The sequence below is a fragment of the Nycticebus coucang genome, chromosome 2, assembly GCF_027406575.1.
Source record: "Nycticebus coucang isolate mNycCou1 chromosome 2, mNycCou1.pri, whole genome shotgun sequence".
Taxonomy (NCBI): Eukaryota; Metazoa; Chordata; class Mammalia; order Primates; family Lorisidae; genus Nycticebus; species Nycticebus coucang.
In genome coordinates this window covers 174382107-174398306 of record NC_069781.1, presented here as the reverse complement: position 1 = coordinate 174398306, position 16200 = coordinate 174382107, and the positions used below count along the sequence as shown (strand labels likewise).

The 16200-nt window shown below is 41.1% G+C and overlaps 1 long non-coding RNA gene across 1 annotated transcript in view; it reads right to left on the bottom strand.

Moving 5' to 3' along the window:
• The window catches only part of LOC128572272 (uncharacterized), a 35331-nt gene extending 20701 nt beyond the window's left edge, over positions 1 to 14630 (bottom strand). The window contains exons 1-2 of the long non-coding RNA XR_008376156.1: positions 14576 to 14630; positions 5545 to 5604 (exon numbers count right to left, since the gene is read on the bottom strand). This is a non-coding gene — a long non-coding RNA (uncharacterized LOC128572272). The remainder of the gene's footprint in view (positions 1 to 5544; positions 5605 to 14575) is intronic.
• Between the last annotated feature and the right edge of the window lie 1570 nt (positions 14631 to 16200).

Below are 16200 nucleotides of genomic sequence, written 5' to 3'. Positions count from 1 at the left end.
AGCCTTATAGAAATAATTGCAAAGAAATGACTGACCAAGGAAAAGCCAAGTCTCTTCAGTGTGAACTGAATCAGTGCGCATTTAAGGGACAAGATGAGCAGCTATGTTTCATGGCTCTCGAACCTTGGCTGTTCATTAAAATGACCTGGACAACTTTTAAAAATCCTGCCCAGACTAATTAAATCATAATCTTTGAGGGCTGAACCGAGCATCAGTATTTTTAAAGTTCCCCAAGTGATTTTAAGATATGGCAAAGGCTAATGGAATTAGCAGTTACGAGCAGTGAACGTTCATTACTCACAAAGAATTATAGATTATGGATGTTGCCAGTAAGGTTCAGTTCTGGAATATGCCCTCAAGTTACATAGCATTTAGGAAAGATGTTTTACTGTCCCATCTCCATCACTAGCAAATAAGTTAATACGTTTATCTTCAGGCACTAAATCTATGGTATATATTTATGAACGAAATAAACTCCATTGCAAATTGCAAATGGAATAACTAATCCCTGTGAGCAGAGATTCATAGAATGTGCTTTACCTTGGTTCATTTTTTTGGACTTGATAGTTCCTTACAATGTCATGGAGATGAAAGCATTAGCATTTCACATAAGGTGTTCTTGTATCTCAGTATAATTTATCATCCAAGGTGGGGAACTGCCTTATAGTTGCCTGCAATTATTTCTTGTAATTACGCTGCCCCCTCATGTAAAGCTCTCCCCATGAGATCCTGGAGAATACATTTAAGGGCAAGGATTATTTCACTCTTCCCTGGTGAACTGATCCATCACCCCAGTGTTTCAATTTGTATTGAAAAATGCTGCATGGGGTCAGTCCCTGGATAAATGTATCTTGTTCTGTCATTTTGCCATGAAAAATTCTTATTAAAAATTTTCTTTTAGTCAAACCTATCAAGCATTGAACACAAATGTCTTAACATGGTAAGTAAATGAGGTGAAAGCTATGTTAATTAGTAAGATGTAAGCAGTCCAATTTGTACAAATAATCAACATATTGAATCCCACAAAGGCATAAATGTATTCAGGATCTATGTATATATGACTTAATAAAAAAATAAAATATTTCTTTTAAGAAAGATGGACTCTGTGAAAGTTAAAAAAATGAGAATACACCTAAATTCTTTTCCCTTCGAAGCAAATTTTACCAAATTTTTCACTTAATATTTAACTTTTATTGTTAGATTATGTGCCTACCCTGTGTTTTTTCATTTTCATACCAAAGACTTGTAAATTTTCTGCACTTTTATATTTTCCCTTCTTTTCCTGATTTGCTTATATTTAAAAAGCTCTTTCTAGACTTTCAGAAATATTTGGATTTTCTAAATTTAAAAAATCCTTCTAAAAAATTCTCATTTACTCACTGAGATTTGTCTTCATGTTCAACCGCTGAACAGAAGGTGTTGATTTTCTAAAAGTCAAAACTTAGGAAATTTAGAAGTTTTTTTTTTTTTTCTTTTTTGAGACAGAGTCTCAAGCTGTTACCCTGGATAGAGTGCTGTGGCGTCACTGCTCACAGCAACCTCAAACTCTTGGGCTTAAGAGATCCTCTTGCCTCAGCCTCCCAAGTAGCTGGGACTACAAGCACCCACCACAATGCCGGGCTATTATTTGGCTATAGTTGTCTTTGTCGTTTGGTGGGCCTGGGCTGGATTTGAACTACCAGCCTTGGTACATGTGGTTGTTGCCTTAGCTGCTTGAACTACAGGCACTGAGCCAGGAAATTTAGAGTTCTTTCTTTCTTTTTTTTTTTTTGTAGAGACAGAGTCCCACTTTATGGCCCTCGGTAGAGTGCCGGGGCCTCACACAGCTCACAGCAACCTCCAACTCCTGGGCTTATGCGATTCTCTTGCCTCAGCCTCCCCAGTAGCTGGGACTACAGGCGCCCGCCACAACGCCAGGCTATTTTTTTTTTTTGGTTGCAGTTTGGCCGGGGCCGGGTTTGAACCCACCACCCTCAGTATATGGGGCCGGCGCCTCACTGACTGAGCCACAGGGGCCGCTTTATGGGGGCAAGACATGATTGCAAGAGGGACTTTACCTAACAATTGCAATCAGTGTAACCTGGCTTATTGTACCCTCAATGAATCCCCAACAATAAAAAAATAAAAAAATAAAACATTTTATAAAAAAAAAAAAAATTTAGAGTTCTTAAAGATCTATTGGTGAGATAGTTTCCAGTATTTGGAAACACCCTTTACAGAAAACTTTCCCTAAATCTGCACTGATGATATCAGCACATTTGGTTCTTTTTTTCTGTAATCACAAAGTTAAAATGGAAGGTTTATTCTACCAGTCTAATTTTGTTTTGTTTTGTTTTTTTATTTTTGGCCGGAGCTGGGTATGAACCCACCACTTCTGGTATATGGGGCTGGTGCCCTACTCCTTTGAGCCACAGGCGCAGCCCTGTTTTGTTTTGTTTTTTAAGAGAGGGAAGGCTGACAGGAGATGGTGGTGAGGAGCAAACTCAGAACAAACGGGAGAGGTCACATAGATGGAACATATGTGTATGTGGGGGTAACACCCCTCACGTGGTGGTATTAATAATGCGATTGAACCGTCTGCTGGTCTGTTAAATGAAGTGTGTCCTGCTCATAACAACACCTCCTGGACACAATCTGTTTTCATGTTCTTAATTTCCCCCCAACCTAATCCCCTTGAGGGTTCAAGTTTAGACCTCTCCCTTCCACGTCAATTTCCTTCGTATTTCCTGAGATATCTGGGGAAGAGTTTCCCAAGCAATCACTATATTAAACAGTGCCCTAAACCCCAGTTCCCATGAGTCACACTCCACCATTGTTTCCCAATAATCACCACTTGGAAGATGGCTTGGCCTTCTGTCTATCCATAAGCAAGAGGTGTCTGGCATTGCTTAACTTTTACTGGCTCATTTCTTTGACTTTCATGTTGATAAACATTTTGTGCATTTGGTGACAAACCTTTAAGTTGCCTGGAAATTTGCAGAAGAAAGCTACTTATTTTAATCTCTAGAGTAGTTACTTAGACCCATGACAGAATTAGGCTGCTGGGAGTTTTTCGATTGATATTGGTTATTTGATGTGAATTGGACTTCAGGACTGTCTGTATGTGCATAAAAGATGATTTCTTCTTACATAACGGATGATTTCCTCAAACACTTCATCCCCATTACAGAGCAACTGCTCTCTCAATTCCAGGCTAAGAAGTTTCTTTAATTCTGAAAACACCTTTCAAGCGGAAGCTGATGGCCAATGTCCCTCTGCCTCTTATTCACATCTATGTGTGTGTGTGTGTATATAACTGTACATAAATGAAAGCTTCATAAAATATTAATACTTCGATTATCTGATGCATTCTGATATTTCTTTAATTTTAAAATGCTGGTTAACGTTATAATTACCAAGTTGATTTGATGACCTGCTGCCATCATGAGTTACAATCTAAAGAAATACATGCGTTCCATCACGTGTGTGTTAATATCACTGTGCTCTTCTCCTTTCCCCAAGGTTAAAATTCCTAGCATTAGATAGTCTATCTTAAAGTTAATTTAAGGTCATAAGCCTTCCCTGTACCCTTGAAATAATAGCAATGTGATCAACCATCCCTGTACTTACACATAAGTTTACATGGTTAATCCAACACAATCTAACGGTTAAACGTGACTCAAGACAATTAGCACGTGGTGGAAAGGCCTGGGCCTAGGGCTGGCTATTGTCCCTTTCCTGAACCTCAGTTTCTTTCAGTTCTCCATCTGCTCCCCATATTTTAGTCTTAATGGCAGCTTGGATTTTTATGTTTTAAAACCAGTCTCTTAACCACTATGACTTTGGAACACTTGTCCCTCCGACCAGCTGGGTTAAATTCCAGCCATCATCCAAGGCTCAGAGCAAAACATGAGCAGTCATTAATAATTATTTGAGGCGGTGCCCATTGTTCAGCGGGTAGGTGTATATGGTGCTGGCCACATACACCAACGCTGGCAGGTTCGAGCCTGGCCCAGGCCAGCTAAAACAACAATGACATCTGCAACAACAACAACAAATAGCCAGGCATTGTGGTGGGCACCTGTAGTCCCCGCTACTTGGGAGGCTAAGGGAAGAAAATCACTTGAGCCCAAGTTACAAGAGTTGAGCCCAAGAGTTGGAGGTTGCTGTGAGCTGTGATGCCAAGGCACTATACACAGGGCAACAGCTTGAGACTCTGTCTCAAAAAAAAAAAAAAAAAAATTATTATTTGAATTAGTAGATGGCGGAATGAGTAAACGGATCCTAACATATTTCAGAACTTTGCATCTCTGTATAGTCTGACAGTGTGGGCAAATCTGTGGGGCAACAGAATTCATTTTGGAAATCCCATCTCTTCATCTGTAAAATGGTAAACCCAACATCTCAAGGTTGCCATGGGGATGAAATGAAATACTAAATGTGAAGTATTTCACACTGAATGATTAAATTTGACCAAAAAAGTGTCTATCATAGATTGGAGACAGTGAGGGGCTAGATTTGCTCACTTGTGAGAAATTATGAATAAATTTTCAGGAATGTTGTCAGCTGGTTGATCACCCTCAGGAATGAGATATCAGCCACAGCATGGTGTGTTTCTACCATGGAAACACAGTAAATGCTGCTGCTCAGGGCTTTGCCACCAGTCCACTGGCTAAAGATGTCAGCGGGATGAATAACTGGGTGGTTCCAGAGGGTCCTTTGGGAATCAGACCTGGGACAAAGTTTAGAAAGCTGGATGCTTAATAAGGAGGAATCTAGGGATCAACACATGCTGAAGGGATGAAAAAATTAGGAGTTGGAGAAATTCAGCCTCAACTTGAGATTTCCGGCCATTCAGCACTGTCCTGAGTTATGCCTAGTAGACCAGGACTTTAAAGTCCTGTCTCCTCAGCCATTTGGGCTATCCCAGGAAGGGGTGTGACCCGGGTGAGACAGCCCTACTGATGAGGTCATCCCTTAGGCTGACTGTGCTTACACCTGCTGGGGCAATGAGTCTGCCCTTGCAGGGTAACAGGGACAGCAAATCACAAGGGGCCATCACAAGGGTGAAAAAGATCTGCTCCTTGAAACTCTTGCATCCTCAGATATATTCCACAGGTCAGTGCTGGGGCTGAGGAGCAGACAGGCTGCAGGGGACAGTGCAGGATTTGTGCGGATGTGCACACACAGAGGGAGGGGGGAGGACACAGAGGGTCAAGCTGGCAGCCAAAGTTGCCCCAACAGAGACGTTAAGTCATTTTCCACTCTGATGGACAGGGAAAAGTTATAACAAAGAACAGAATAGCAGGTTAGAATTGTGTCTGACACCTATTTGGGGGTTCATCAAAATATGTACCGATTGGTCAACTTTAGACAGTTACAACAAAGGTACAAGCCAAATAATCCCTTTAAGTGAACATGCATCTTGCTAGACGGATGGGGCAAATTTGTCACAATTTTTCTTTTCTTCCATGTTCCCTAATGGAAAACATCATCTTCTGCAACGTACCACATTGTGATCAGGCACAAGTACCCCCAACCTCCCCCCCAATTTCCCTGCCTTACCTTGAGCACCAGTGATGAGGGCACAGCTGCCATGGAGAATTTGCAACCCACTGGTAACGCCTGTCAATATAAAAGCCCAAATCATTTTCCTGCTCACACATTCCCCACTTTCCCCTCTCCTTCAGCTAGGAGGGGCGGATGAGAAACCTGACCATGGGGCACCTACTGATTTATACTTCTTTTCTGGACCAGGAAATTCATATTGATTAGTTGGATGAATGAGTCTGTCCCTATGTTTTAAAGGATTAGAGTGAGTGCCTGCCCTTGGAATATATCACAGCTCTACTGTGACATAACAAATAAGAACCACTGTGTTTTTTGTAAATCTCAATGCCTTTGCCATACTTATGAAATACACCTGCCGATGGTACTTAACCGGTATGGACAAATAGGTCTTTAGAACGTTCTGAAGAACGTACCAGTGCAGATATCAAAATGCGTTTTCATATTCTTTCTTTGGACTCTTTTAAGTTACTTAATATAATTATACTAAATTTGTCAAAGTGATGGCAGCCTATTTGTTACTCATCTGAGTTCCGTTTTCCTCTTGTTATTCTGTTGTGGAATCTCATAATTGATCAATGTTTATACAAATAACTTTCGGCTGAGCTTTTCTTCTGTAAGATTCACTTGCTTATTGGAGGGAGGAAGAGAGGAGGAAGGCTTGGGGTGATCACTGTGGGGTATACTTCTATATTTTAATGGGATATTTGTCCTTAGCACTTATGATTTACATGTTTACAAAAAGACACTCAATACTTTATATCATTCAGGAATTATCCAAGTGAGGTAAAGTGACTGTTTATACAGAGAATGCACCTTTTATATGAGGCTCTTTGCTGTACACTGATTTAGGGGGAGAAAGGGCTGAATTTAACAACGTTTTCTTTAATTTTAAATTATTGGAAGTGAGTTTCTCTCTTGAGACCCCTTTTGCCTCCTCAATTGCATCCTTGGTTTTTCTGGAGGGCCTTAAAACTAAGATTCATCCTCATCAGCTTGGTAACCCTTCAAGTGTTGAGGATAATTCTGATGTTTTCCATTGATTTTTTTCTTCCCCAAATAGACTATAGAGAGTTTCTTCAACTATTCATAAATTAGTGTTTCTAGGTCCTAAAGGTCCACCTTGCGGCGTTCCCCCTGGGGAGGTCCAGGCTCAGGGAAGGGGCCTGGAGTCCCCCAATTCCACCAGCTGGAGTTCATCTCTGCTTTATCTGTGCTCCTGAGAGGTGTGAGCTTTGGCTATGCATTGATCTTGTTTCCTGGGTGATTTGTGATGATCTTAGTTCCCCTTCCAGCAGTAGTCTGATCCCCTCTTTGTTTCCCGACTGACCTGGAGACACATCTAATCAATCTGACATTCCCAGCTCAGTAAATTCATACACGGACACGGGAGAGAACAGGGCGGTGGTGACAGATGTGTAAACAGTAGAGGAATAAATTTTGGAAAGGGATCATTTTTTTTTTTTTTTGCAGTGCTGAGACCTGCTGTCTCACATCATCTTTTGTGAGTGCAAAAATATATTTCTCCAGATATGATAACTGTTAGTAGCAATTGAACTACTATTTCTTCCCCACAATACTCATGATGTGAGATTTAAGATCTGTGCTTGGTAATTTCCTAGAAGCATATGGAAAACTCATAGATAGCCACAAAGTGTTCCCAACTCAGACACAAATAATCACACTGACATTTGATCGTTGTGACTACACAATGTATTTTTATAATTCGGGGACCTCCATTTATCATAACCTCGAATTTCTCCACTTGATGAGTGGATCCTGGCTCCTCCCACCACCATGTCAAGCTCAGAGCACCATTTACAAAAATCTTCCTCCTATTATTCTTAATTCTCATTATGCAACTCCGTCCCACCTCTGCTTTTAAGTGATCTTTTTAAGCAAATGTGAAAAGTTCATGCAATGAAAGCACATTGTTTGATTTCTAAATATGGTATTTTTAAGACAGCATCCTTTTAAAGAACAGGGATGCTGTAAATTTATAGATCCCTGCAGCTACCATCAGATCCATTTCTCAAAAGGTGTGATGATGAAGCTCCCTAGCCTCTTCCCCCTCTGACATTCCTGCTAGATCATTCTACCTGATGATATCTGCGGTATCATATTCAGTCACTAGATGGTAACTAGTAGTGTGAGGCAGTCACTAGTGCCACACAGTGCCTGGTGGGTAAAATAAAACAAATAGGATTGAGAGCAGGTGAAGCCATGAACCAAACACAGATGAACACTAAGAAGAAAAAATGAGAAGACACAGAAAGCAAAAATGATACGGGGCTGTCTCTGTCTTACCACGTGCTCTAGAACTTTTGAAATGAAAGTTCTACCCAGAGCTAGTGTCACAGTCCCTAAGGGTCCCCACTGGGCCTCCCAGATGTCCTGATGTTCAAAGGCTGTTTCTGCCCCAATTGCAACAATTGACTCTCAGATTTTCTTTGCCCACTTATCTTTCTTCCCCCAACCTGCTTGTGTTCTTAAAACCTAGGGGAGCCCCACGTGGCCTGCTCTGGAAGGTAATTCTTATTTCAGATAGCTCCTAGAATGATTATGCCAACTAATCACTGGAGTTGTCAATCTTACCATTACCTTCTGCTATGGCTTTTTTAGTGGGGTTTTATTGTTGTTATTTGTTTGAAACAGAGTCTTACTTTGTCATCCTTGGTAGTGTGCTGTGACATCATAGCTCACAGCAACTTCAAACTCTTGGGCGCAAGTGATTCCCTTGCCTCAGCCTCCCAAGTAGCTGGAACTACAGGTGCATGCCACAACGCCCAGCTATTTTTAGAGATGTGGTCTCACTCTTGCTCAGGCTATCCACCTGCCTCAGCCTTTTAGAGTGCTGGGATTACTAGCCTGGATTATTTGATTTTAATGCTGCTCTGGGCCATAAAGGGAATCCAATCCAGTCTCTGCAATGTGGTTTTATAATGGTGCCAGGTATCCTGGTTTATGCAGACACAGGACTGGAATTTGGGCAACCCAGGTTTCCTCACCCTGAGTAAGGCAACAATGCATCTTGGTCCACTCAGAAGTGAGCTATTGTAGGCGTATGACACGTGAACCTGAGTACTCTCATGAAAAATCGCAAGGAACCCTGGTTTTACACCACTACTACCATATGAGTGAGAAGAGTAAAAATATAAATTAAACCTAAGTGTAGGGGAAGCCTGTAAAGGGCCAGATACTGTCAGGAAAGCATCTGGGGGAGTGTGAGTCATGGTCCTCAGTCACCACTGTGCTTTTAACCTAGACTAGGAGAGAAGCCATGAGTGAGAAAACCAATAGCAATAGATCAGAACAGCAGTACTGGGAAGGTACGAAGGAGGGAGAGATATGTGGAAGAGTTATGAACCATCCTTACCAGTCTTATTTAACCCTGATTTATGAAAAACTGTTTATCTGTAGGAGTGAACTTTTTGCAGTCGGGCCGATGAAGGACTGGGCTTTGTGATGTTACAAATGTGCACTTTCTCAGGAAAGGATCATTAAGAGATTACCTTAATGTGAAGCACATTTTCCTATGGAAACAGATACTAAAAATGGCCTCCAGAAGGCACTTTAACTCAAAATATAACTGGAGTGTGGTGCTGTTGTATTATAGGATTTCATACCGTCTTTAAAAGACTCAGCATCCCATACTCCAAGTCAGCTGGCTGTGGTCTTGTCAGGAGCCCATCTCTCCTCCCTGGCCCCAGCCTTGGGGGTTTCTGTTCTTGTTTAACAACCATGCAACAGTATTATTGCTTTCCCTCTTACCTCCTACACTTGGTGACACACACACACAGTCTGTGAAGGTAGTGGTTGAAATGGTGTTGGTGTAAACACTAGAAGTAGTATTGTTTGGTTGTTAAAGGGCTGAGAAGGACATTTCGGAAGGAAGGTTCCAGGTAACACGATGTTAACTTCAACAGCAACACAGGCTTGGTTGAACTGAGAGCTAAAAAGGCAGGCTGCACATGATGCTCACGTATTTCAATGACGAACACTTATAAGACGTGGCTGCCTCTGTTTCACCATGTCTCCAAAAGTCAACACTTCTGTGGACTTATACTCGTGTTTTTCAACCTTTTTTATCTCACAGCACACTTGAACCTATAGTTAAACTTCCATGGCACACTTAAATTATGTTGATAAAAAAAAAAAGAGTAAAAAGAATATATTTACTGTGCTTTGAACGTCTTTTGAAAATAATTTAACAATCTTCAAAAATTTTCATGTCACACCTAAGGTCCTCATGGTACACTAGTGTGCCGTGGCACCCCGGTTGAAAAACCAATCTATACGATTCTACCTTTTTAAAAATGTAGCTTTATGTAGTAACTATTTTATTAACTCTTACAGTTGCATGGGTTGATTGGCTCAGCTGGGTGATCTTGACAGCTCTGGCTCGGGATATCTCACGTAGTTGTGGTCACATGGCAACTGAGGCCAGATTCATTCACCTGGAGGGCTGATGGAGATGCTGGGACAGTTAGGACCCTCACCAACTGTAGGAAGTATCTGAGCTTTTCCTCCTCACGTACCATCTTTACGTGGTTCCTCCACGTGTGCTGCCCCACAGAATATATTGGCTTCATAACGCTGTTTCTGGGCTCCATAAAACACCAAACGGAAAGCTGAAAGAGCTCTTGAGGGCTCTGGGCAGCTCCAAAGTCACTGATCTTGTCTCTGTGAAGTATCTAATCTGCTGGTAAACACTCTGAACTATTCATTTCAGATCTTGCAAGGTTTCATCTCTAGAAGTCCTACTCATTTCTTTACGTATTTTCATTATTTCTATGTTTTTCTTTCCATTCACAATGTATTTATAAAACATTTTAAAATTATTTTTAACAAGTTCTATCATCTCAGTTAATTTATACTCTTTCATTGACAGATTTTTTTCCCCCCTCAATATGGGTCACATATTCCTGTTTCTTTCATGGCTGGCAAGTTTTATGAGCCATTGGATGTTGAGAGATTTTTATATATTTTAGTGCTTAATTTTTACCTTCCTTTTTAAAAAAATTGTTGGACTTTGTTGGAGTTGGGCAGTCAAACTACTTGAAATCAATTTGGTTCTTTTAAGCTTTGCTTAAAATGAATTCTTGCATGGTTTAGTCTACAACAGGGTGATTGTGGTCCTGCTTTGTCTGAGACTAAGAGTTTTCCAGGGATGTCCTAAAGCTGGAAAAGTTGTAGGCAGACCTAGACAAGTGGGTCATTGTTAAACTCTGGAGAAGATTTTAATAGACTTCTGAAAAAGATATTTAGACAGTAAAAGTTTGAGACCATAGAAACTGAAAATCTCTTTATCCTACTTGTAAAAGTAATTAGTTGTAAGCTCACCACAAAACTTGGATTTTATTTTCTTTGATAATTTTGAAGTTTATTCTTTTGTTGCTGTTGGTTCCAGTGTTGTTAATAACCAGTTTGAGGTCATTCAAATTCTTGAAACTTCTCATATGACCAATTTTTTTTTATTTCTTTTTTTGCCTTTCTTGGACCCTATAGGGTCTTCCCTTCCACCCACCCCAAAGGGCTCTAAAGTTTTTTTTGTTTGTTTTTTTCCCCCGCAGTTTTTGGCCAGGGCCAGGTTCAAACCTGCCACCCCGGGCACATGGGGCCAGTGCCCTACTCCTTGAGCCACAGGCGCCACCCAGGGCTCTAAAGTTTTCTAATAATATCTGTCTCAGTCTGGATCTGTATTCTCACATTATTCGTCTGACAACACAGATCCTTCAGTTCTAGGAAATGTTTTTATGTTTATGCACAAGTTCTTTATCTCCAGCACTCTTGTTTATGTTAGGCCTCTTCAATTCCTCTGTTAGTTTTTTTTTTTTTTTATGGTTTTTAAAGTTTTCTTATTGAATTGTTCTAATTTCTAAATGACGTCCTCCACTAAGTTTCTAAATTTTCTATTGAGTTTTCCATAAGTCTTTTTATTTGAGGTGGGGGGAGCTTCCACATGTAAATATTTTCTGTTTTATACCATCCTTGCTTCCTGGTTCTACTGTTGTTTTTTCCTTGACTCTCTCAGGATAAGGATGGCTATTTTGATTTAAAATTTTTTCTCTCCCTTTATAATCTCCCACTCTTCTCAGAGAACATCAAGTGTCCTTCTTGTAGTGTGTGGTGAGATCCGGGCATCCATCTTTCACCACTTTCAGAGTTTCAAATCCTATTCCTACTTTTACCCACATACTCGCATGGTCATGTCCTGGCAATCTGGGGATTCCAGGTATAAATCTCATTCTGATTTTTTCCACTGCTGATGTAAGATTCAGCTTTCTCAAGCTTCCCAATTCCAGGGACACTTGTTCTATTTCCCAGCATCCAAAATATGGCTGTTGATCTTTCTCCTCCTATTCTCTTAGTTCTTGTAACTCAAAGTCTAGAAATATCTTTATTTTCATTTTAATGGAACTTGGGAAGGGATGCAAATCTTGGGGTGTGCAAACCACCATCTTTATTCCGTTTGTTTTTAATATTATGGTTCATAATTTTTTGTTAGGCAAATATTTATAACATTATGTTTAAGGGCAGGTGTCCTCAAACTTTTTAAACAGGGGTCCGATTCACTGTCCCTCTGACCGTTGGAGGGCTGGACTATAGTTTAAAAAAAAAAACAAAACTATGAACAAATTCCTATACACACTGCATATATCTTATTTTAAAGTAAAAAAAACAAAATGAGAAGAAATACAATCACACCGCCTCATGTGGCCCGTGGGCCGCTATTTGAGGATCTCTGTTTAAGGAAGTCAACTTAAAAGATATTTTATTTAAACACTGTTTGGGCTTACGCTGGATGGAAAAACAAAAGATTTCTAAGGGTCTTAAATACATGTTTAAAATTTCTATAGAAAGCTGAAAGTAATGATTATTTTTAACTTCTTTGAATTTATAATTGCATTATAATTTAAAATTATGAATCAATATTTAATTGAGAATGGAGAGTATTACGTATATTGCTGAAAAATACTACGATTTTGGTCATAAGTCAAAATATTAAATATCAAATACAATTTTTAGTCCTAATAGTTACACCTGGATTACAGGTATTTGTGCATTTTTAAGTTACTTTTCTTACTAAGAATCAAAACTCATTGCATATTTTCAAGTGTTAAATTCTTGGATAAAGTTAAACTGTTATAGTTGTGTAAATTAAACTAATCTGCTATCAGGAAGTATGCAAAGAAGCCTAAATGCATTTTCCAATTTGTTCTTTCCCCACTGTGGACACTGCCAGTAACACATTCATTTAGAAAGGGAAGCATTGCAATGTGATTTTTTTAGTGATTAAAATCAAAGAAGCAGGAGACAAAGTTGAAAGCTGGAGCAGGATGCATTTTGAGATGGCCAGACTGCTGAGTAAAATAGCTTATTGCTTTTTAAATTGCCTTATATTTTCTCCAAATTCTTAAACAGGCCCCAGAGAACAATTCATTCTATGTCTTTCAAAACTAGCCACTTTACAAAATGCTGATTTAGTTTTTTTCTTAAACATTGCAATGGTTGGAGAAGACGATGTAAGATTTGGGTCTTATTGTAAGCTACCAGACAGTGGGTGCCCCTGGACTGTTATGTGTGATGCCAGGACGCTCTGAACAGGCACACGGAAAACAATTCTGAGTTGATCATTCTTTTCTTGTAACTTTCTAGGTTCAATTTATTTGGTTCTTTTTCTGAGTGCCTCCTCCTTTTTTTAACGTTCTGACTTATTCTTTTTATTTCATTGGGGTCAATGTCCCTCTCCGATCCAAACCAATCCATTCTAATCTAATCCAATTGAGTTTTATAAGTAAGAGTCCATGGTGTCAGCCTGACCTCCACTTCCCTTCATGGAGAAAATCAGAGTGGGCGCTCAGACCCATCTGGATCCCAAGTGCTAAAACTTACTTTAATTTGCACTTCTGTCCTCTGCCTCTCCTGGGCGGTTACAGGAGCCACCTGTCTGCCCACTCCTCCCGTGGCTGGGGTATTTTGATCTCCGTGTTCTCCTTGCCTTTGTTTGTGTGTTCATTCTCTCCCATTCACCTGGATCCTTCCCACCAGCTTCTACCCGTGCCCGGATTTTTCGTGTGATTTAAACACAAACAGAACAAATACTCTTCCTCAACGCCACTCTTTTGATAGAGCTTTGCCCTATTGTCTTGAGGGAGTCATGTGGGGTTTCCCCTTCCTCTCCACTACTCAGTCCTCAGTCCAGTTCAACATGTCCTCTCTGCCCAGGGAACTCCACCGGAGCACCTTCACTGAGGCTACCAGCACCCCCAGTGGCAGACGCACACTCTCTGCCTGAAGCTCTGTTTTGCCTTGGTCGCCCTCTGCCCTGTTGCCCTTCTCTGTATCCTTCAGACACTCGTGCCCATGGATATGCCTGGAAACGTCCCCCCTGGCTCTCACTAGAACCCTTTCCTTCTTCTTAGCACACTGTTTCTGAGGGGTCTCACTTGTGCACATGGCCTTAGCTCTACACTGCACGCAAGATACTCCCACCTCCACCTAAAACCTAGGCTTTCTGTGCACAGCAGAGCCACTCACTCGGCTGCCTGTTTATGTCATGGGGAAAGTGATTCAGCATGCTTACAAAGGAACACTTCTCATCTTCACCGATTAAGTGAAATTCCTTCTTTCTATTGACCCATCTTAGTAAAAAGCCGCTCCTCTTCCCAGCTGCATGAATTTAGAGTCCTAGGCGTTGTTCTCTATACCTCCTTCCCCTGTACCTTCAAATGCAATCACCCAGGGCTCTAAGTATTTAATTGAAAAGCACACACACTTCTTTCCATCTTTGCTGTCACCTTCTCTTCCCCTACCATGCCACCTCATTGAAGCAAACATGGTCTCTTTTGTCTGGAAGGCAGCATTAGCCTTCTCCCTGTTTCCCACATCATCCCCAATCTCTTGTTCATGCCCAATCCTTGACTCAGAACAATCTTTTGAAATACAGATTTTATCATTGCTATCCGTGCATTTAAAATGGTTCAGGAGTTTCCCATTGTTCTTTGGATAAAGGTTTCGTGCTTACCTTTGCATGAAAGCTCTGGGTGACCGGTTGCAGCCTACACCAAACATCCACTTGGTTTTCTGCCTCAGCCGCACTGGCTTTTCAATTCCTCAAATACAACCTGTTAATCAGTTCAAGAATTATTTACAAGTGTGTCCTCCTCTCCCTAGAAAGCTTCATCACTCTTCCCTGGTGAAATCCTCCCCTCTTTTAGAGAGCCCATGTGTCCTTCTCATGAAACACCCTTCCTTCATCACTTTGATTTGGTAAATTTCCCCACATATGGCCCCACAGGCAGATGATGAAGGGGGGCACTGCTGTGATCACCCCTTTACCAACAGATTGGTTACTTCCAGCTGCTGGGAATATTGGCTGCTAATGGCTCCCAGGTGTCCCTTGTCAAGCATTGCCTTCAACCAAAGGTGGCTGCATCACTCAAGATTATATCCCACCCCTGCAGACAACCACACCCAATTACAGGTCGATGGAGGAGGGGGGTTATAAACTCTGGCTCCTTTCCCTCCATTCGGGACATCTTCATAGCGCCACCCTAGCTCATGCTCCCCAGTGCAGTCATTGGCCTTAGCTGCTGGGACTGCGTTGCTATTCTACTTTCTTGTTCTCGGCTTGGTCTCTCATAGCATTGTCATGACAGCATTCGCCAAAACCCCCCCCGCATTCACACTGTCACAGCAGTGTCCAACATTCATCACGTCTGTAAACACATTCAGGCAGCCTCCCTCTGAATCTCGGCTGTGCCACTCAACAGTTGTGTGACTTCTTACACTGCATGTATTTCAGTTTCCTGAAATGTGTGAGAATTCAATCCCTTGGACCAGTGTCTCAGTCAGTTAGGGCCTCTGTAACAAATAACCACAGGCTGGACAGCTTAAATAATGTTTGTGTCTTAGGGTTTTCTGGAGGCTGGAAGTGAGAGGTCAGAATACCCTCTTCCTGGCTGTGACTTTCCTTGATGAAGTGAGAGAGAAAAATCCCATAGTTCCCCCTCTTTTCCTAAGGAAATTAATAACATCATGAGGGGCCCACCCTCGTGACCTCATCTGACCCTAATTTTCTCCCAAAGGCCCCTCCTTGAAGGTTAATGGTCCAGTATATAAATTTGGGGGTGTGGAGAAGACAACTATTCCCTTTATAGCAAACAGTATCCACCATAATAGATTCTCAATGATAGCTATTGTTGTTATTATTATTCCAAAAGAGTTGTGCCCCTTTGGCCCTTTTATCTAGAGACAATCTAAATTGTAAGTGCCTCCAGGAGCTGCCACCTTAAACCAACATTTCACAAGTGTATTATTTGCAAGAACCACTGAACCCATGAGAACATACATAAATGAAGGAGATCTTTTGTTTAGACACATGTGAAAAAAATGCTCAAAAATCTCACACTCCGAGCTTCAGGCCATTAAGACCTCTGAGACGTTCAGAAAAATAATCTGCTTCACTGTAATCATATCACTTTAATATCGAGACTACAGAGACATGTCTTCAAGTCACCTCAATCAATCTTTTGGGGATCAATTAGAAACTCCTCATCAGGGATGATTTTGCAAAGAATAAGGCAGCTTTAATGTGATTGTAGGGCCAGGGTGGAGGAAGGAGGACAAAGGGCTGAGAGGCAGTAATTT